This window comes from Phyllostomus discolor, chromosome 2 (genome assembly GCF_004126475.2).
Source record: "Phyllostomus discolor isolate MPI-MPIP mPhyDis1 chromosome 2, mPhyDis1.pri.v3, whole genome shotgun sequence".
NCBI classification, from domain to species: Eukaryota; Metazoa; Chordata; class Mammalia; order Chiroptera; family Phyllostomidae; genus Phyllostomus; species Phyllostomus discolor.
In genome coordinates, this window is record NC_040904.2 from 77,732,388 (window position 1) to 77,756,352 (window position 23,965).

Here is a 23,965-nt window from a genome sequence, read left to right on the forward strand (position 1 = left end):
TGTAGCTTCAGGCAGGTTGCTGAGGGTAAGACATGGGCAGTGTATACAACATTAGAGTAAGCCAGAGACCCTCCCTAGGGGCCCAGAAACATCACACCAAGTAGCCATAGTCAAACTACACTGGAGAAAGATCTATCAAACTCCAAAAACAGCATATCCAAAGTGGAATCAAAGAAGACACCAAACTCTGCAGAGGAGAATTCTTTCCTTTCTCTGTTTTTCAAAGTTAAAAAAAAAATTTGTTTAGAAATTTGTTTCTTTTTCTATTTTTAAAAGATTTTTTCTTTCATCTTTTTTCATTTTACTTCTTTCTTTTCTTATTCTTTTTTCCCTTTTCGTATTTATTTTTGTTTCTGTCTTTCTGCTTTTCTTATTCTTGTTTCCCTTTTAATTTTTATTTATACATGGGTTTTGATATACACCATTTTTCTTATCACATATGTATGTGTGCTTTTTCTTTTATTCTTTTTTACTTCTTCCTTTTTTTCTTTTTTTTTTTTTTTTGATCAGCACCCACACAGCATCCTGCACACAGTGATCTCACAGTCAGACAATCTGAAGTATTGATACCGTGTACAAATGGGCAAACAGCAATCAAGACTCAATTACAATAGGAGGGCCCACAAAACCTAAATAAGAAATATTCTGAGAGCACCCATCTCAGGAGATCAAGGAGACCAGACTGTTGTGTCTCACAGGATACCTACTACATAAAGCCACCCCACAGAGACTGGGAGTCATAGAAGACTATCTAATATATAGAAACAAGCACAAAGAGACAGCCTAAACAGGGAGACAAAAAATAGGCCCCAAATTAAACAACAAAAGAAATCTCTAGAAAAAGAGCTGAATGAATTGGAGATAGGCAACTTATCATACATAGAGTTCAAAGTAATGGTAATAAGGATGTTCATGAAACTTAATGGCAAATACAACAGCATGAAAAATGACATAGAAACTGTGGAAAAGAACCAATTAGAAATGAAAAATTAGCATATCTGAAGTAAAAAATACACTGGAAGGAATAAAATGTAGGTTACATGAAGCGGAGGATTGTATCCATGTTTGAAAGACTAGGTAGAAAAAAAAAACAATCAGAGAAGCAAAAAGAAAAAGGACTTAAAAACAATGAATATACTTTAAGAGAACTTTAGAACAACATGAAATATAACAACATCTACATTCTATGTGTACCAGAAGAAGAAGAAAGTGAGCAAAGGATAGATAACATGTTTGAAGAAATTATGGCAGAAAACTTCCTTAACCTGGTGAAAAAAAGTCATAGATGTTCAGGAAGCATGAGTGTCCAAATCAGGACAAACCCACAGAGACCCACACCAAGACACATCATAATTAAAATGTCAAAGTATAAAGACAAAGAGAGAATCTTAAAGGCAACAAGAGAGAGACACTTATCTAAAAGGGAATATCCATAATGATGTCAGCTAATTTCTCAAGATAAACACTTTATGCCAGAAAGGATTGGCATAAATTATTCAAAGTAATGAAAAGCAATGCCTTGCAATCAACAATACTTTATCCAGCAAACTTATCACTTAAAACTGAAGGCAAAATAAAGAGCTTCCCAGGAAAAAAACACACAAACAAAAACTAAAGGAGTCCATTACCAACATACCAACAAACCAATATTTCAAGAAATATTAATGGGAATGCTTTAATAAAAAGAAGAGAGAAAGAGAGGGAGAAACATAGGTAGAAAGAAAAATGGCAATAAATAAGAACTTATGAATAATAACCTTAAGTGTAAATGGATTAAATGTCCCAATTAAAAGACATAGGGTAGCTAAATGGATAAGAAAACATGACCCATATATATTGTATTTACAAGAAACCCACCTCAGAACAAAAGATTCACAGAGGCTGAAGGTGAAGGGATAGAAAAACAAAACAAAAAACAGCTGGGGTAGCTATACTTATTTGTGACAAAATGGACTGCAAAACAAAAGGGATCTATCCAACAGGAGTATATAACCCTCATAAACATATATGAACCCAATGTAAGAGCACCTATGTATATAAAGAAAATCTTGGTGAACTTTAAGAAAGTGATAAGCCACAACACAATCACAGCAGGAAATTTTAACACCACACTGTCATCAATGGATAGATCATCCAGACAAAAAAAATTCAACCTTAAATGGCACACTATAACAGATAGATTTAAATGATATTTACAGAGCATTCCATCTAAGCAACAGATTATACACTCTTCTCAAGTGCACATAGAATGTTCTCAAAGATAGACCACATGTTAAGACACAAAATCTCGTAAAAAATTCAAGAAAATTAAAATCCTATCAAACGTTTTCCAGGTCATAATGTCATGAAACTAGAAATTGATTATAATAAAAAACCAAAAATCACTCAAACACATGGAGACTAAATAGCATGTTATTAAACAATGAATGGATTACAATGAGATCAAGGAAGAAATCAAAAAGTACCAAGAAACAAAATAAAAATGAATACATAACAGACTAAAATCTATGGGACACAGAAAATGTAGTCCCGAGAGGGAAGTTCATAGACTTACAGTCTTACCTCAGGAAGCAAAAAAATTCTCAAATAAGCAATCTAACCCTATACCTAAAATAATTAGGAAAAGAACAACAAACAAAGCCCTGAGAAAGTAAAAGGAATCAATCAAAATCGGAGCAGAATTAAATGACATAGAGACTAAAAAAAATACAAAAGATCAATGAAACCAAGAGCTAGTTCTTTGAAAAGATAAACAAGAGGGGTTAACATTTAATTGGAATTATCAAAAAAAGAGAGAGAGAGAATGCAAATATATAAAATCAAAAATAAAAGAGAGGTAACAACTGACATCACAGAAATACAAAGGACTGTAAGAAAATACTATGAACAACTATATGCCATCAAATGGACAAATCCTTAGAAACACAATCTTCCAAATTAAATCAAAAGGAATAAAAAAACCTGAATAGGTCAATAACAACTGATGGAATTGAAGCAATAATATACAAAACTCCCAGCAAGCAAAAGTTCTGGACTGAATGGCTTCATGGGCAAATTTTACCAAACATTCAAAGAAGAACACATGTCCTCTTCAAACTATTCAAAAACTTTAAGAGGGGGAAATACTTCCATTTGTGAGCCCAGAATTATCCTAATTCCAAAAATACATAATGACACTACAAAGAAAGAAAATTATAGCCCAATATCCTTGATGAACATACATGCTAAAATCCTCGACAAAATACTAGCAAACCAATTACTGCAGTACATGAAAAAGATCATACTCCATGATCAAGTGGGATTTATTCCAGAAATTCAAGGTTGGTACAGAATTTTCAAATTTATAGATGTGATTTGCCACATAAACAAATCAAAGAATAAAATTACACATAGTGATATCAATAGATGCAAAAAAAGCATTTGGTAAAATTCAGCACCCATTTGTGATAAAAAAAAAAACAACCTCTCAGCAAAGTGGGAATAGAGGGAATATCCCTAAATATTGTAAAGGCCATATATGAAAATTCTACTGCCAACATTATACTCAGTGGGCAAAAACTAAAAACCTTTTTCTTAAGAACAACACAGGATGTTTGATGTCATTTCCCTTATCCAACATAGTACTAGAAATATAAGCCACACTAAACAAACAAAAGAAATAAGAAGCATTCAAATTGGAAAGGAGGAATTAAAACTGTCATTATTTGCTGATGATATGGTAGTGTACAGAGAAGCCCCTTAAGACTCCACCAATAAATTGTCAAATATAATAAATGAATTCAACAAAGTAGCAGGATACAAAATTATGAGGTTTGTCTAGAAGATATCTAGCCATGCACTATGGAAAAGAGAGACATTTATTGAGGAATACACAAGATACAAGAAATATTATACATAGGACAATGATATCTCAGTCTCGTTCAAAGTAGGCACCTTGGGACCTCACACAGTTCTCTCAGTCACCATCCACTGCCCTATTTTATTTTCCTGAATCTCACTGATGGTCTGAAATCTCTTCCCTTTCAAAGGTGATTATAATTTTGTGAAAAGCCAGAAGTCACAGGGCACCAAATCTGGGCTATAAGAGGGCTGAGTCACTTGGGTGATTTGATGTTTCACACACACACACACACACACACACACAATGCTACACATGATGTGATGGGTGAGGGAGTGTGTTGTAATGAAGTTTCCAATCACCAGTTGCCCATAGCTGAGGCCTTGTGAATTATCCAGATAGTTTCCACAGAGGAATGGTCAAGCTTAAAGCAAAATTTTATGCAGATCCATTGCTTTACACACTCAATCATTTTGAATGGTCAACCACACAGTATACATGTTCACTCAATGGTGTCTACTACCCCCACTGACTAATACAGTGAAGTCATCATTGTTCATGCATGTATGTTCCAGTCCATTTTCCTTAGCTGCCAGGTTACATCAATGTTGTGAAAACTGTTTTCATTATATTAACAAAGTCTCTACTTTTTCCAGACAGACCTCATATATTCAAAAATTGGTAGCATCTCTATAAACCAATAATTAACTATCAGAAATAGAAACAAAGAAAATAATCTCACTTGTTATTGCAACAAAATATAAGGTACCTAAGAGTGAAATTAACCGACAACATAAAAGGTCTACACTCAGAAAACTATAGGACATTGAAGAAAGAAACTGAGGAAGATACAAGTAAGTGTAAGCATACACTCTGTTCATGGGCTGGAATATTTAACATCATTAAAATGTCCATGCCATTCAAAGCAATCTATAGTTTTAAAGCAATTCCTATTAAAATACCTATGGTATGTTTCACCAAAATAGAGCAAATATTCCAAAAATTTATATGGAACCAAAGAAAAGAAAAGAAAAGAAAAAACCCTGGTAGCCTCAGCAATATTAAGAAAGAACAACAAAGCTGGATTTATCACCATACCTGACTTTATACTTCAAGGACATTGTGGTGAAAACAGCCTGGTACTGGTTTAAGAACAAGCATATGAATCAATGGAATAAAACACAGAGTCCAGAAATCAGCCAGTTTTTACTTTTAGAGAGAGAAAGAGATGGAGAAGGAGAGGGACAGAAATATCTGCGTGAGAGAGAAACATTGATCAGTTTCCTCTAATATGAACCCTGATAGGGTCTGAACACAGAATACAGGCATGCACCCTAACTTGGAATCAATTGGGCAAAGTTTTGCCTTGTGAGGTGACACCCAACCAATTGAGCCACACCAGTCAGAGTACCCCATGTTTGTATGGTCAATTAATATTTGACAAGGGAGGTGAAGGCACACAGTGCAGTCAAGATAGTCTTTTCAATAAAAGTGTTGGGGAAATTGGGCTCGTACATAGAAAAATCAATAAAAATATAAAACTAGACTCCAAAAAATTTCTAGAATAAAATATAAGCAGTAAAATCTCAGACATCTCTTGTAGTGGTATTTTTGCTGCTTTGTCTCTAGGCAAGGAAAAAAAGCAAAAAAAAATAAATAAACAAATTCAACTATATCAAACTAAAAACTTTCTACACAGCAAAAGAAACCATCAACAAAATGAAATGGGAACCCACTGTATGGGAGAATATATTTGACAATGGTATATATGACAAGAGATGATTTTCCAAAATAAATAAAGAACTTATAAAAATCAACACCTGGAAGATAAACAATCAAATTTATAAAGAGAAAAGGCCCTGAATAGACACTTCTCCAAAGAGGACATATAAAAGGCCTATAAACATGTGAAAAAATGCTCAACATCACTAATCTTCAGATAAATGTATATTAAAACAACAATAAGATATCATCTCACACCTGCCAGAATGGTGATCATCAGAAAATCAACAAACAACAAGTGCTGCTGAGAATGCAGAGAAAAGAAGACTCTAGTCCACTGCTGGTGGACAGGTGGACTGGTGCAGCCACTGTGGAAAAGAGTACACATTTTCCTTAAAAAAATAACAATGATACTGACTTTTGACCCAGTGATCCCACTTTGAGAATATATATTAAGAATACAAGAGACCCACCTAAAAACAAAAGACATATGCAAACTGAAAATGAAGGACTGGAAAAAATTATCCCAAACAAACTAACAGAAAAAAAAGCCAGGGTAGCAATACTTCCATAAGAAAAAATATACTTCAAAACAAAGTCCATAAAAAGAAACAAAGAAGGACACTTCATAATATTCAAGGAAAGAATCCATCAAGAAGACATAAATATTATAAACATATAGACACCCAACATGGAAGCCCCCAAATATATAAGAAAAATTTTGCAGGACTTCAAGAAAGATATAGACAACAACACAATTATAGTAGGGAATTTTAAAACCACACTGTCAACAAATAGATAGATCTTTGAAACAAAATATCAACAAAGATATTGTGGAATTAAACAAAGCATTAGGTCAATGGACTTATCTGATATATACAGAACTTTTCTTCCCATAGAAGCAAAATATACATTCTTTTCAAATGTACATAGAACATTCTCAAAGATAGACCACATGAGAGTACACAAAACAAGCCTCAATAAGTTCAAGAAAATTGAAACCATACCAAGCATTTTCTTGTATCACAATGGCTTAAAACTAGAAGTCAACATCAAGGAAAAAAATAATAAAAAACATTCAAACTCATGGAGACTGAATACCATGCTATTAAACAATGAATTGGCCAATAATGAGATCAAGGAGGAAATCAAAAAGTTTCTGGAAACAAATGAAAATGAACACACAACTGTCCAAAACCTATGGGACACATTGAAAGTAGTCATGAGAGGAAAGTTCATAGAAATACAGGCCAACTTAAAAAAAAAGATAGAAATATTTCAAATAAACAACCTGATCCTACATCTATAAGAATTGGAGGAACAACAACAAACAAAGTCCAGAGCGAGTAGAAGGAAAGAAATAATCAAGATTATTTGGTTAATAATCACAAGTCCATTCCAGGGAGACAAACAATCCAATCAAAAAATGGTCAAAGGACCATCAGACACTTCTCCAAGGGGGACATACAGAGGGCCCAGAGACATATGAGAAGATGCTCAGCATCACTAGCCATCAGAGAGATGGAAATTAAAACCACAATGAGATACCACTTCACACTGGTCAGAATGGCCATCATAAACAAATCAGTAAACAACAAGAGCTTGCAAAGCTGTAGAGAAAAGGGAACCCTAGTACATTGTTGGTGGGAATGTAGACTCCTGCAGACACTGTGGAAAACAGTATGGAATTTCCTCAGAAAACTAAAAATGGAACTGCCTTTTGACCTGGCAATTCCACTGCTGTGATTACATCCAAATAGCCCCGAAACATCAATCCAAAAGAACCTATGCACCCCAATGTTCATAGCAGCACTATTTACAATAGCCAAGTGCTGGAAACAGTCTAAGTACCCATCTGTAAATGAGTGGATCAAAAACTGTGGTACATTTACACAATGGAATAATACACAGCAGAAAGAAATAAGGAGCTCCTACCCTTCCTGACAGCATGAATGGAACTGGAAGGCATCATGCTAAGTGATATAAGCCAGGCAGTGAATGATAAATACCATATGATCTCACCTATAAGTAGAATCTAATCAACAAAACAAACAAATGAGCAAAACAGAACCAGAGACATGGAAGTAAAGAGCGAACTGACAGTGACCAGAGGGGAGGAGGGAGGGAGATAAAGGGGCAAAGAAGAGGAAAAGGCAAGTAAAGCAAAATAAATAAAGGACTCATGGTCACGGACAGTGGGGCATATTGACTGTGGGAGTCGGGGGAGTGGCTTAGGGGAGAGCAATGGGGAAAAAGGTAGGACAACTGTAACTGAGCAACAATAAAAAATAAATAAGTAAATAAATAATATCCAGCTGTGGTACAATTACACAATGAAATTCTACATGGCTGTAAAAAGAAATGAACTCTTACCTTTTGTGACAGCATGGACAGACCTGGAGAAAATTATGCTAAGCGAAATAAGCCAGTCAGAGAAACAAAAGTAACATAGGATCTCACTCATGGTGTGGAATCTAATGAAAAAAACAAAATGACAAAGAAAATAAAACTAGAGTTATGGATACATGGGAGAGACTGGCAGATTTCAGGGGGGAGACAGGTGGGTGAGAACAGATTAGCCAGAGCACATATATGGGTATATGCATAGCCCTTGGGAACAGATAACAATGTGCTGAAGTCCCAGGGAGAGGGCAGGGCCTGGGGGGGTAGGGGGGCAAATAGGAAGAAATGGAGGACATTTATAATACTATCAACAATAAAACAAAATAATAAAATAAACAACAAAAAATAAAAATAAAAGAATCAGAAAGAAAAGTGTATGGCCATGACAGTCAATAGCAGCATTCCCTGGCATTTATGCAGTGACTTTTAACACATGCATACTTCCTTTTATGATCACATCAGATCTACCGGAAGAAGATCCAGCATATATATTGCTCCTTTTCAGAGGTGATGAAATTTAAGTTCATAAACTAATACTTTTAGGAAGATGAAATAGTTGAAGAGATAACGGGAATAAACATGCTCATGCTCTTGACTTCAAGGCTGATCTCAGGAGCAAACAGCATCTTGAAATACTTCCTATACAGTCTTGCTTCCTCTCCTCTCACACCAACTCTGTGTTGGTTCGATCCATTTCTAAATCAAACACATTGCATTTTCTGGAAAAACTGCTTCCTTTTTTCTGCATGTACTAAGATGACATGCTGTGATTGAGCATTTTGAATATATGCCTTTTCCAGGTTTGGAATTTTTTGTCTCTCTAAACACAAACAGTGCTGTAAGTTATTTCAGACTTGAACATAAAACGAACAGGTGGTTCCAGCAGATGAAATAAAATTGAAAAGATGAAAAGAGGAAGAATTCAGGGGAAAACATTTTCTCAAAAAAAATAATGTCATTGATATATGCTCCCATGATAACCTTTAAAAAATTCTTTAATACAAGGGTGGGTAAAAGTAGGTTTACAGCTGTAATAGAAGTAAATAATACAATAATAAATAAAATACAAGACAAAACTCTCACATACTCAAAACTAAATCTACATTTGCCACCTCCTGTAAAATTACTTCTTTTACACCAAATCTCAGTATGTTTGTTTATAGCTTTTTAAAAGTCAGTTGGATGGAATACAAACAAATATACACATATGTGTATATGTACATAAAATGATGTGTATAATAGTGATGTTGATTCAGGAAGATATTCTCTACCTGTTTGTGAGAATTGTCAACTGAAAGAATACAGTTTAAATTTAATTAAAATAAGACTCATATGTAATTGCAGAATTGTACTGTTTGAGAACTTTGAAATATTTTTTTTCCTTTGACACTTACTTAAATGGAAATAGCATATGCAATTTAGAGGGAGAGCCAGAGACAGAGAGAAGCATCAATCTAATCAGTCTCCTTGTTTTGATATTTTAAGATACACTTTACTCTCTCCAATTTCCAGTAACATCACAATGTGTTGAACATCAAACTTTATCCTCAGTCTTCTGGATTCAATTCAACAAATGTTAACAGTCTAACAATTTAAATAAAAGAATGTTTTAATTTAAAAAATCATAACAGATAAGCATTTTATTACCATGTCAATAAGTAAAAGAGTTTAAGTTGTATACTCTAATTGGATGTAATTTCATGTAATTAAACCCAAGTACTTTACTAAAGAAAAATATATTTATTGAAAGTATTTATATAACAACTTAAACCTATCTCTCATAAATCAAATTTAAATTTAAATAGATTTTAACTTTATGAAATATATATTACTTTTTATAAAAAGGGTATATATAATTATTTGGTGATCTACTTTACTAAATTAAATTAAGGCAAGATGTGAAGGGTGTCAGAAATGCTACCTTATTGAATTAAATATTTAAAAATTATGTACTAATCTAATACTGTCGTAAATTAAATAGATAAATGTAAATGACACTACTTTTTTCTGACTAAATAAGGCTTCTGTTAAATTCTTAATGTAAATTACTCACATATAGCATACAAAATTTTAGCCAGCAGGTATAGCATTCAGTTTTTTTATTTAAACAGAATATATGGCAGAGATTTAGTTAGTATTAAAATAGACACTTTTCATGTAATTTGAGAATATTCTTTCTTTATGTTAACAAACATTCATAATAGAAAATAGTAGAGAACCATTCATTATCTATTGTATGCTTTATATTAATATACTTATATCAATATATATTTGCATTAATATATTTCTTCAAAGGTGAGTGAAATGCAGGCACTGACAGAGTCAGCACCTGGATCTATCTTTAAAAATATAAAAGGAGCCCTGGCTGGAGTAGCTCAGTGGAATGAGCATGGGCTGCGAACCAAAGTGTCGCAGTTCAATTCCCAGTCAGGGTACATGCCTGGGTTGCAGGCCATGACCCTCAGCAACCGCACATTGATGTTTCTCTCTCTCTCTCTTTTTTCCTCCTTTCCCTCTCTAAAAATAAAATAAATAAAATCTTTAAAAGATAAAAAAATATATAAAAGGATTCAGAGAGCAAAAACTATATAATGTATATGCAAATATAAAAAGGTGACAATTTTACATATGAAAAAGCATACACTATTATATCATGGTTGGGATCATTTTTTATCATGTCTTTAACATAAATCAAAATATAAATAACTTTACAGTTCAGTTCTAAACTACTGAAAAAAAGATAAACAAATGTCCTGGAATTAAAATCTGAATACTCTTACACTATTTCAGATAAAATTATTCCCCACATTTTCTTTTACTGCCTTATATCGTCTTTCAGAATGATTGAAAAATACCAACCAATCTGTAGAACATTTATAGGAGGTATGATTTAAAGGACACAGAAATGCTGAAAGTGAAAGTATGGAAAAAGATATTCATTTTTTAAAAATATATTTGCTTGATTATGCCATTATCAATCATCAGCACCAAGCCATTATTATTTGAGATGTTAAAGGAAACTATATGAGAAAAAGAAGATCAAAACTATAAACATTAAGATAGCAACAAATTCACAAATATCAACAGCTGAATCAGAAAAAATATATTCTTGAAAACACTGACTAAGGAATGTAAGACAAAGTCAGGGCAAAAGAGTAATTATAAGGAATAAAGAAGGACCTCATAGAATAGTAAAACAATCCATTGAAGATGAAAATATAAGAAACAAAGTTTTGAAGATCTACAAACACCTTCAAATTTTATAAGCAAAAGTTAATAACTCAACAAATCTATACTCATACTTCAAAAATAGAACAACTTTTAAGCCACAAAACAAAACTACAGAATAGTGTGTGCATGTTATCTGAAAACTATGGCATTGTTAGAGAACAACAATAAGAAAAAGATAACTAGAAAATTCTCGAAACAGTTAAAATGTATAAAGCGCCCTTCTAAATAACAAGTTGGCCAAAAAGGAAATTATAATACAACATATACTGTGTTATAATGGGAATGATAATGAGATTATAGCTTACCAAAACTTTTAGAATATAGTTAAATTAACTTGGAAATAAATTGTATATTAGATCTAAAGCCATATATTGGAAAAGAAGAATATTAAAAATCAATTACTTCCAACTCAAAAGCTAAGGAAAAAAGTAGAAGAGTAAATTAAAACCAAAGTTGACAGGAGGACCATTGAAAATGAGAACAAAATTAATAAACATAAATACAATCATAAAATAAAGAAAATAATAAAAACAAAACATTTTTAAAAATGAGCAATAATATTGACAAAGAAGTGACAAGTTATCTAAAAAAATGAATTCAGATAACACAAATTATCAGTAACAGCAATAAAAGAACTATCATTACTTGCTATTTCCCAATCATTTCACACAAAATAAGAGTATACTGTAGAAAAAAATTACATCAAAAGGTTTAAAATATATGAAATGACTACTTTATTTAAGTCATGGAATTTAACCCAAAATCTTTAGTGTAAAATACTAATGTTATGCAAACTGTAAAGTACTTCTGATTAAAAGACAAAATGATTTAGATCTATAAAAATACATTTGTATGTATCTATTTATATATATGAAATGGAAACTAACTTGAAAAATACACCTTATAAACTTTAATACAAGAATATGTAGAAAACTTGAATAAGTCTATACCTATTAAAAACTTGAATTTACAATTAAAAACCTTTTCAACAAATATATTCTGGGACAGAGATATTTATCAGTGCATTCTTCCAAATATTTAAATACCATATTTTGCCATGTATAATACAAACTTTTTGGCCCAAATTTTTGAGGGGAAAAACTATGCACATTATACATGGGTAGTATCTTAAATATGTCATATCTATTCTCGTGCTTTGTAATTATTTGTTATGCAAAATTTCTTGTATGATACTATATTCACGAATAAATGCTAAAATTCCTTTATAATACAAAAAGAAGTATCTAAATACAAGTAAATAAAATTGAATTAAAAATTAAAATGAAAAATTTTTTCCTGAAGGTTTGGACTGAAAATGTAGGCACTCATTGTACATACAAGTACATTATACACAGTAAAGTATGGTAACTGTGAGTGTTTACAGCAATTAGAGAATATAAACAAAAAACAGACCACTTCCCAACTCATTATATATGGCTAGCCAAGAGTTTGTCAGAAAAGCCTTTCCAGCACAATTCTAGAAGAGATAATTTTGCATTGATATCTGTAACAATTTGGACACAAAAACTCTTAACAAAATATTAACAACTTTAATCTAGAGATATTAAATAGAATAATTTATTGAGGGCTGGGTGTAATTTATTCCAGTAGTGTATTGTTGGTTCAAAAAAATTGAAAACTAGGCAATATAATTCTCCACATTAACCAAGTAAAATAGAAAATCAATATAATAATCTTATATCATATATTATAAAATCATTTAAAAACACATTAATGTAAAAATAATATCAACAAAGCACTAATAGGGAAAATCTTCAATCTGTGAACCCTGAGAATAAAGACACCTACTGAGAAGGGCTCCTGGTGGCTAATGGGGCTCAAATTTTAAAAAATAGACTTTAGCAGCCGTTTCTGCCCAGAGACCTCTCATGAAAACTGCGCTTCACTGAGGAGCCAGTGCTGTAATATCAGCCTCTGCACTAAACTGCCTCTATGCTGAATATCTTTGCCTGCATTGTTAGTGTTATCAGAAACAGTCCTTACAAAAGAGTTTCAGGAGTCCTATCTCAACCAATAGGACTAAATCTTTCCCCATCCAATAAGAGCTGCTTAGCTCTGACTATTCTATTCTGATCAATCAGGACAATACCTTTGGATCAAACTGGGAGTAATCAGAGTCCTAATTGTCATAAGGATGAACCAATAGGAGATTAGGGGTAGGAACTTAGGTCCATATAAGACAGCTCCCCCTTGGCTCAGAGAGTAAACCTGCCCTTTTCAGAGAAGATTCTCCCTCTGAGCTGAAGCACCAAAGATGTCCTGCCAGAGCAGAACTGAGAGGGGCTTGGCCCCAGAGCTGTTCTGCAGTCCTGTTGTTTTCACAGCCTTGCTAGATCAGAGCTGAGCTGTTTTGACAGTATTAAAGTTTCTCCTTCACCACACCCTGAATTGTGGATTTTTGTTGACATTAAATTGGCTCCAATAACTATTGCTTGACAGATCTAAGAAAAAAATATATATCTTTACCCATTTTTTTAATTGGATTGTTTGTCTTTCTGGAGTGGAGTTGTGTAAGTTCTTCATATATCTTGGAGGTCAACCCTTGTCCTAGGTATAATTGGCAAATATATTTTCCCATATGTTTGGTTCTCTTTTCATTTTGCTGATGTTTTCTTTAGCTGTGCAGAAGCTTCTTATTTTGACAAAGTCCCATTTGTTTGTTCTTTCCTTTATGGCTCTTGCTCTAGGGGACATATCAGTGAAAATATTGCTGCATGGAATATCTGAGATTTTCCTCCTTATGTTCTCCTCTAGGACTTTTATGATGTTACAACTTCTATTTAAGTCTTTTACCCATCTTGAGTTTATTTTTGTGCATGGTGTAAGTTGGTGGTCCAGTTTCATTTTTTTGTTTTGCATGTAGCTGTCCAGATCTCCCAACACCATTTGTTGAAGAGGCTATTTTTACTCCATTTTATGCTCCTGTCCCCTTTGTCTAATATTAATTAACTGACCATAGAGACATAGGTTTATTTCTGGACTCTCTATTCTGCTCCATTGATTGATGTGTCTGTTCTTATGCCAGTACCAGGCTGTTTTGATTATGGTGACCTTGTAATATAGTTTGATATCAGGTATTATGATCCCACCTACTTTCTCCTTCTTTCTCAAAATTGCTGAGGCCATTAGTGGTCATTTATGGTTCCATATAAATGATTGAAATGTTTGTTCTATATCTGTGAAATATATCATTGATATTTTAATAGGGATTGTGTTATATCCATAAATTGCTCTGGATAGTATGGAATTTTGATGATGGTAATTCTTCCAATCCATGAACATGGTACATGCATCTATTTATTTTTGTCTTCTTTAATTTCTTCAGTGTTGTGTGGTTTTTCTGAGTACAGGTCTCTTATCTCTGTCGTTAGGCTTATTCCTAGATATTTTATTTTTCTTGTTGCTATAGTAAATGTTTATTTCCTGATTTCTATTTTTGATAGTTCATTTTTAGTGTACAAAAATGCCTTTAATTTCTGAATGTTTACTTTTAATTCCACTTTTTTGCCAAGTTTACTTATTAGGTGGAGTAGCTTTTTGGTGGAGTCTCTAGGGCTTTCTATGTTCACTATCATGTCATATGTAAACTATGATAGTTTTATTTCCACCTTTCCAATTTGGATGCTTTTTATTTCTTTTCCTTGTCTGGTATCTGTGGCTAGAACTGCTAATACTATGTTGAACAGAAGTGGTGAAAGCAGACACCCTTGTCTTGGTTGCAATTTTAGTGGGAAATATTTTACTTTTTCCCCATTGAGTATGATGTTAGCTGTAGGTTTCTCACATATAGTCCTTCTCAAAAAAGGACATACAGAGGGACCAGAGACATATGAAAGGATGTTCAGCATCACTTGCCACCAGAGAGATGCAAATTAAAACCACAAATTAGATACCACTTTACACTGGTCAGAGTGGCCATCATAAACAGCTCAACAAATACTGGCAAGGTTGTGAAGAAAAGGGAACCCTAGTACACTTGTTGGTGGGAATGCAGACTGATGCAGCAACTGTGGAAAACAATGTGAGATTTTCTCAAAAAACTGAAAATGGACCCAGCAATTCTCCTGCTGGGATTATACCCTGTGGACCCTGAAACACAAGTTTAAAAGAATCTATGTTCATAGCAGCATAATTTACAATAGCCAAGTGTTGGAAACACCCTAAGTGCCCAACAGTAAATGAGTGGATCAAAACATTGTGGTACATTTACAGAAGGAATACTACACAGCACAAAGAAGGGACTCCTACCTTTTATGACAGCATGGATGGAACTGGAGAGCATTATGCTAAGTGATAGAAGCCAGATGGTGAAAGACAAATACCATGTGATCTCTTCTATAAGTGGAACCTAATCAAGAAAACAAATAAGCAAGCAAAATAAAACCAGAGATGGAAATGAAGAACAAATTGACATTAATTAGAGGTGAGGGGGACTGTGGTAGCAGGGGAAGGAAAGGGAAAGGTTGTCAGGGAACACATATAAAGTACCTACGGACAAAGACAATGGTGGTTGGGAGGAGGATTAAATGGTGGAGGTGGGGATGGGTAGGGTAGGGGAGAGTAATGAGGGGAAAATGAAGACAGCTGTACTTGAACAACAGTAAAACAATAAAATAAATATTTATAAGTAAAATTAAAAGTGTCTCAATAAACCTATATCTAACATTTAATAAAGTATTGATATCATTGCAAGATTGGGTACAAGAATATATTTTATCATTGCTTAATTCAGTGGTTTATTGTATCTGGCAGTATAACAAGGCAAAAATGTCCCACCAAGCCTTAAGATTGAAAAAAAAAAAGAAAATCTCATTTATAAATATCATGGTTAGGTTTAAAGAAACATTAAAGAATCAACAAATTATTAGAAAATATGTAGATTTAGAAAATTAGCTGGTAGAGATTAGCTGATATAAAGACATTAATTTTGTTTATATATTCTAATAACAAAAAATAAAATTTGAAAAAATTATAATTACATCAAAAGACTAACTAATGGAATAAGTCAATTGAAAGGTGCCAAACACTTCTCTAGTAAAAATGTCATATATTATTGAGAGAAAATAGGGAAAACCTTAATATATGCAGGTATACTATTTTTATGTATTATTCAATATTGTCAGGGTTAAGATTCTCCTTTCATAGATTTATAGAATACTCCAGGGATAGTTTTTTGTGAATTGTTACTAGTTGATTCAACATATATGTAAATGCCAAAAAAACCTGGACTAGTCAAGCAATTTTGAAGAAAAGGGAGTAAAATATTTTTTTTCTATTTATATTGAAGTATAGTGGGAAAAACTCAAGGTCAACAAATGATATTAGATAATTTGGATAGCTATTAAAAAAAGTGAATCTTGATACCTACCTAATAATACAGGCAAAATCAGTGTGTAGTAAATTACAGATCTAAGCATAAAAATATTAAACTATGTAATTGTAAAAGAAGATTGGTAAGCAGCTGTTTAGCCTTACTACTGCTTCATATATATATTACTGAGATGGTGAGCATACTCATAAAGAATATTTAAGAGAATGTTGACAACATAATTTATACAGACTCAAATGTGGAAAAGACCAAAAACAAAAAATTCATACAAGGCAGAATTAGATTAAAAACTTGTGGTATATCAGTAGAACATGTTAGACATAAAGAGTTACATGATGTATGCCTTAATTCATATAATGTTCAAGGTAAAAATTACATGTTAAGGTACCAAATCTAGATCTAGTTAGGTAAATGTGGAAAAGTTGTAAGTGTAATAAGGCTTATCACTTGATGAATATTTAATTGAATAATAACTGTTTTGATAGGCCAATGGATCCAACAAGAAACAAATGTTATGGCTTAATTTAACATGATCTTATTGCTATATGATAAACTTAAGAAGGTAATTTTTAAATAGTAGATGAAATGTTCATGGAACTAACTAGAATATAAGTAATAAAATAACATGTGAAAGTCCAGTTTATAGATTGATCTAATAAAATTTATTTCATGCAAACTTATGGGATAACAAAGAATTCACCATTACTGAATATTGAAAACTTACGTTTAAAATGTGATCCAGCAATCTACTTCTGTGTGTGTGTGTGTGTGTATATATGTGTATGTATATATATGTGTATGTATATATATACATATATAAATATATATAAATAATTGAAATTGAGGTATCAAAGAAATAGCTGTACCCCAATGTTCTTTACAGCACTATTCACAATAGCCAAGACAAGGAAATAAGCTTAACATCCACCAATGGATAAATTGATAGAGAAATTGTGATATATATATGAATATTATTCATTTTTTAAAAAGAAGAAGAAAATCCTATCATATGTAACAACATAGATGAACCATGAGTAAGTCAGTCACAACATGGCCTATCCAAAATACTCAAACTTATCAAAGTAGAGAATAGAATGATGGTTACCAGGTGGTGGGATAAAGGGGAAAAGGGGATTTGGTGTCTAATGATTATAAATGTTCATTTATGCAAGATAAACAAGTTCTAGAGATCTGTAAACATGTCTATAGTAAAATTTGTTAAGCAAATAAATCACGTTAAATGTTCTTACCACAATAAAATATTTTACATAAAAATATGTAAAATATTTTAAGTAACTTTTTTACATGATCAAAAGATTATTTTTATCATTTTTATGAATTTTCACCTCTAATTATAATACATTTTGAGTCAGGAAAATGAGGATATGCCTCTTTTTCTTATTGTTGTTCAAGTGCAGTTATCTCCATTTTCTCCCCACCTCCCTCTCCTCCCCCACCAACCCTAACCTCCTACCATCAATCCTACCCCCATTGTCTTTGTCCATGGTTCCTTTATACATGTCCCTTGATGAACTTTCCTCTTCATTGTCCCATTACCCCTCCCACACTCCCCCCTGGTTACTGTCAGTTTGTTCTTTATTTCCATGTCTCTGGTTCTACTTTGCTCATTTGTTTGTTTTGTTTACTAGGTTCAACTTATAGATTTGATCATATGGTATTTCTCTTTCACTGCCTGGCTTATTCTCAGCAATAATGTTATTGTTATGGTTTACATTTTAAAATATACACTTTCTTTTGTTCTTTTTTTTCATTTTTTAAATATCCCATTTATTTATTTTTAGATAGAGGGGAAGTTAGGGAGAAAGAGAAAGAGAAACATGGATGTGAGAGAGAAACATCAATAGATTGCCTCTGGGACCAAACCTGCAACTGAGGCATGTGCCCTGATTGGGAATCAAACCGGTTGCCCAACCGAGTCACACTAGTCAGGGCACTTTCTCTTTTTTGATATCAAAAGTAGTAGTTGTCAGTAGAAAATAAAATTTTGAAAATTATATTTCATAAATTTATCAGGGATTATAACTAGTTTTTTTACTTTCATGTGTATAATATGTGTTTAGTATCTGTGTGTCTGTATGTGTATGCAAAAAAGTTTTCTTTTAAAATGAGAATACATTTAACCTATTCCTTACATTATGAATATTTTCCACTTGTATTATAGCAGATATACAACAGTGTGTTTATAATATTATATGTAACTTGAAGTACATATTTATAGATATGCAAATATATGCACAATATGTAAACATAAATATTTGTATCAAATATAAGCATATCATTGATGTCATGAATATAAATGTATAATAATATTAATAATAATTAATGAATGGATATGAAGGTGTATTTGAATATGTAATGTAATATAAAGTACAGGGTGGGCAAAAGTAGGTTTACAGTAGTGAGTATGTAAGACACAGAGTTTATTCTTGTATTATTATTATTTATTGTACTATTTACCATAGGAATGACTGTAAACATACTTTTTGCCCCACTCTGTATAGTATAAAGGTAATGACTTATTTAAGCAACCCTTTATTCTTGGACCATTGATGTTATTTTTAATTTTTCACATGACTTTCATGGATTTTATAATTATCTAAACATGAGTCTCTCCATCAAAACACAAGATAATATCTAATTTTTTTAAATTTTCTCTGCAATAGCACTACCTGAGAGTTCTTTTAAAATCTGTTACATTTATGTACAAATAAAATAATTTTAAAGTAGAAGGAAAATTATAGTTTATATTTAATTGTAATCTATTGATAGATTTGAATCATTTTTCACAGTTTTTATGGTTTTTCTTTATACATTGTCATTTGCACACTTTTGTATAGTCTTGTGATTTTTAAAAAATTTATATGATATATAATATATTTTAAGAGCTTTAAATGTGTCATATTGCAGCATACCTTTTCTAAGTTTCTCACCTTGTTTTGTTATTTTGGACAAAGTAATATTTAATTTATAGGGACTACAAATTATCAATTGTTGGTTTTATTATTTTTATTTGATTTTTATGCTCACCAAAGCCTTACATTAGAAGTAGAAAATTCTTCGTATTTTGTTTCAGTTCATTTGTCCATATCTTAAATATTACTGATACATGATGGAATCATTATCAGTACTTTTATTTGAAAAATATAGAGAAATGACTAAGTTTTCTTATTAGACAATAATTTTCTTGTATGTTGTTCTATTCCTTTTTGGAAGCAATCAGTTATCAAGCAGTGCTGAAAAGTTCCAATCCCCTTCCACTTAATAGGCAAAAAAATTAAATACCAATCCTCACCTCTGTGCACAGTACTCCCATTATTAATGCCTTTCATTACTGTGATAAACTTGTTTTAGTCATGAATAAATTTTTTGTCCATAGATTAATTAAAGTCTGTACACTACATTAAGGTACACTTTTGGTGTTGTATAGTTCTATGGGTTTCGACAAATGTATTATACCATCTATCCAACCCTATAGCATCATAGAGAGTAATCATTGCCTTAAGAATTTTCTGGGTCAACCTATTTCTCTCTCCCTCCCTCTTCCTAAACCATTGGTAAACACTGATATTTTTACTGTTGCTATAATTTTGCTTTTTCATATCTTATACTTGGAATCATATAGTATGTAGACTTTTAAAACTGATTTATTTCACTTAACAATGTTCATTTATGTTTTCTCCATGGTTTTCTTTTTTGCATGTTTGTTTCTGTGGCTTGAGTGTTCATTTCTTTTTTTTCAGATTTTAGTAGCTTTTATTAGTATTTTTTCTCATGTATTATACTTTTTTATTGTTTTTCAAGTACAGTTTTCTGCATTTTCCACCCACCCCTCTCCACCACCCCAGCCTTCTCCATCTCCCTCCCCAATTTCCACCCCCCTTTGTTGTTGTCCATATATCCTTTGTAATTGTTCCTGTAAACCCTTCACCCTTTTCCCCCTTTATCCCCTCCTCTCTCCCTCTAATCACTGTCAGCCTGTTCTCAATTTCAATGTCTTTAGCCGTACTTTGCTTGCTTGTTCTATGCAGCAGAAAGAAAGAAGGAGCTCCTACCCTTTGTGACAACATAAGTGGAACTGGAGAGCATTATGCTAAGTGAAGTAAGCCAGGCAATAAAAGACAAATACCATATGATCTCACCATTTCTTTTTCAATGAATAACAGTTTATGCTGCTCTGCATCTGTGCCATATAGACTATGGTAAAGCTGAAGCTGGTTAAGTTCTTACAAAATAGTTTCCCTTGATGTCAAGAGTTTGTGAACAGAAGGCTCTCAGCATATTTCAAAATGGCTTCTGCCCCAATGTCTCCTAGTTGCAAGAACAAAAATATTTTTCTCTAATCTTCACCTTGACAACTGGGTGGGGATCCTGAAACTAAAATTCACAAAAGTGTGCCCCTCTTCAACAAGGCTAAACCCCAGAAGTTTTTGTTTGTAGTGCTATTTCAGGCTCAATCAGAGAACTCATCGGTTGACCTTTAGTATAAAAGTTTTTAAGTGTATAAGTATTAAATTTTGTTTGCTTTACATTTTAAAGAATTTTACTTATTTTTTTACTTTTCTATTGTTGTTCAACTACAGTTGTCCCCATTTTAGTTTGAATTGTTTAAATATTAAAGTATTTAATTCTTAAAGTTCTCCTTTAATCCTCAGAAGGTCATCAATAAAAGAATTAGGGAATATCACCAAGAACAAAGATGTGTCATTTGATGCCAAGGCTAAGATCATCTACACTATCATATTCCCCATTACTATGTATGGTTGTGACAGTTGGGCTTGAAGAAGGCTAATGAAAAACAAAATGATTCTTTTGAAATACAATGTTGGAGGAGAGCTCTACGGATACCCTACACCACAAGTAACATGAACAGGAGTGGGTTCTAGACGAAATTAATCCTGAAATATTACAGCAGGAAAAAAATGATAAAACTGAAACTGTCCTGCTTAAGGCACATCATGAGAAGGCAGGTTCTTGGAAAAGACAATGCTAAGAAAATAGATAATGGTAGGAAAAGAGGGAGACCAAAGAAGATATGGATTGACTCCATAAAAGAGGCCAAAAATATGACTCTACAGAGGGTGAGCAGAGCTGTTGAAGACAGGACATTGTAGACATCACTCATTCATAGGACTTCCCAGGGTCTGCAGCCAACTCAAAGGCATGTAACACTAACACCTTTATGTGTTCCTACCATGCTGTAACAATGACTTCTGTTTCCAAGAAGCTGTGATTCTGCGTCTCTGTGTATCATTTTGGGGCAGTAGTAGCTTGCTCTGTGACCTCTGATAGACCCAAAAAAGGTTGTTGGTTTCTATTTGTAAATTTTTCCTTTAAAAATGATATAAAATTGATTTATAATATTTTATAAGTTTCAGGTATACAAGACCACAATTTCACATCTGTATTGTACAGCTTTTTTCTTGTGAAGATGAGAGTGATTAACTTCCAAAATCTTTGCATAGCAGACCTTCAGAGCTTCACAATTCCTGTCTGGTGTAGTATCACATCACGGAAAATATTTTAAGGCACAATTATCTATGTCCTTGAGTCAGACCACCATTCTTTTTGTTTCCTAAACACTGAAACACTTTTGAAATATTACTGTCATTTTCAGATCTATTGGCCTAATGGTTCAGATTTCTTGGCAACCCCAGAATTTGACGAAGAGCCATTGTAAAAATGTGGCTGTGTGTTTGAGGCCCTTTAATCTTTTAATTTGTAACTCTAACCCCACAAGACCACTGAGAGAAAGCTCATTTTTCTTTCAGAGGACAAATTTCTACTGACTATCAAAAAATCTACAGTGAATGGACAAATATCCCCAGGAAAAAATGTCTGTTGATCACCAAAACACTTCTGCATAGTTTGGTCCATTCTAGAAATTTGATTCATCTAGTTTTTATTACTTTCTAACACCTTTACAGCACATATTTTTTGTGATTTTTCTAGCTTTTAAAAGAGTTGTTACAACAGGATTATTGATTTGACATGGCCCATTATATCTTAGATAAACAGTTGTTTCCTTTTTTGCCCATTTTTTGAGTGACATCATGCTATCATTATCATGGAAATATTAACAGCTAACATATATTTAGCAATACTATGTGCAATTTCTGCTATTTTTTAAAAAAATCTGTTTTCACTGAATCTAATAGATGTTTGGCATTTATTTATTTTCCAGTTTCACTGATAAATAATTAGCATACCATAGTAAATAAGTTTAAAATGTACAGCATGATGGTTTGATTTACATATTTTGTTAAATGTTTACCACAGTAGATTTAGCTAACATCTGTCATCTCAGAATGAATAAAAAGAAAATAGCTTTTTCTTGTTATAAGAATACTTAGAATTCACTGTTTTTAGAACATTTCTCTATATTATACAGCAGTATTACTTATAGTCATCATGTTACATTTTATATACTTAGTACTTATTTTATAACTGGAAATTTGTACCTTTTGACTACCTCCATCCAATTCCCCTTTCCCCAAACCTCCACATTTGGGTAACTGCAAGATAGATGGTGACCTTACTTTCTATGAGTTAAGTTTTTTTTTTTTTAGATTCCACATATAAATGGGATTGTATAGTATTTGACTCTCTGATTTATTTTGATTAGCATAATAAACTTAAAGTCCAAAAATCCATACATATTGTTGTAAATGGTAGGATTTCCCATCCTGAGAGCTTAATAATATTCCATTGTAGCCCTGGCTGGCGTAGCTCAGTGGATTGAGCGCGGGCTGCGAACCAAAGTGTCGCAGGTTTGATTCCCAGCCAGGGTACATGCCTGGGTTGCAGGCCATAACCCCCAGCAACCACACATTGATGTTTCTCTCTCTCTCTCTATCTCCCTCCCTTCCCTTTCTAAAAACAAATAAATAAAATCTTACAAAAATTCCATTGTGTGTGTGTGTGTGTATGTATATATATATATATATATATATATACACACCCCAAAACTTCTTTATTCATTTATCTCTCAGTGGTTGTTTTTATATTTTTATATCTTGGCTATTGTAAATAATGCTGCTATGACAAGGGTACAGATATTTTTTCATGTTAGTGTTTTTGTTTCCTTTATTTGTATTCTCAGAAGTGAAACTAATAGATCACATGGTAGCTCTATTTTTAACTTTTTGAGAATTCTTTATACTGTTTTACATAGTGGTTCTACCAATTTACATTCCCACCAACAGGCACAAACTTTTGAAGAAAAGATAAGAAATATTTAATTGAACATATAAATAGAAGAAATTTAATAGTTTATCCAATGTTTAAATAAGAATCAATATCATATTACTCAAAAATGTCTAACTTGACATAGCAGATTGTTAATAAAGTATCCCCCCAAAATGTGTTATTTCCTTTATCTATGATAATAATGAATTGTCTAT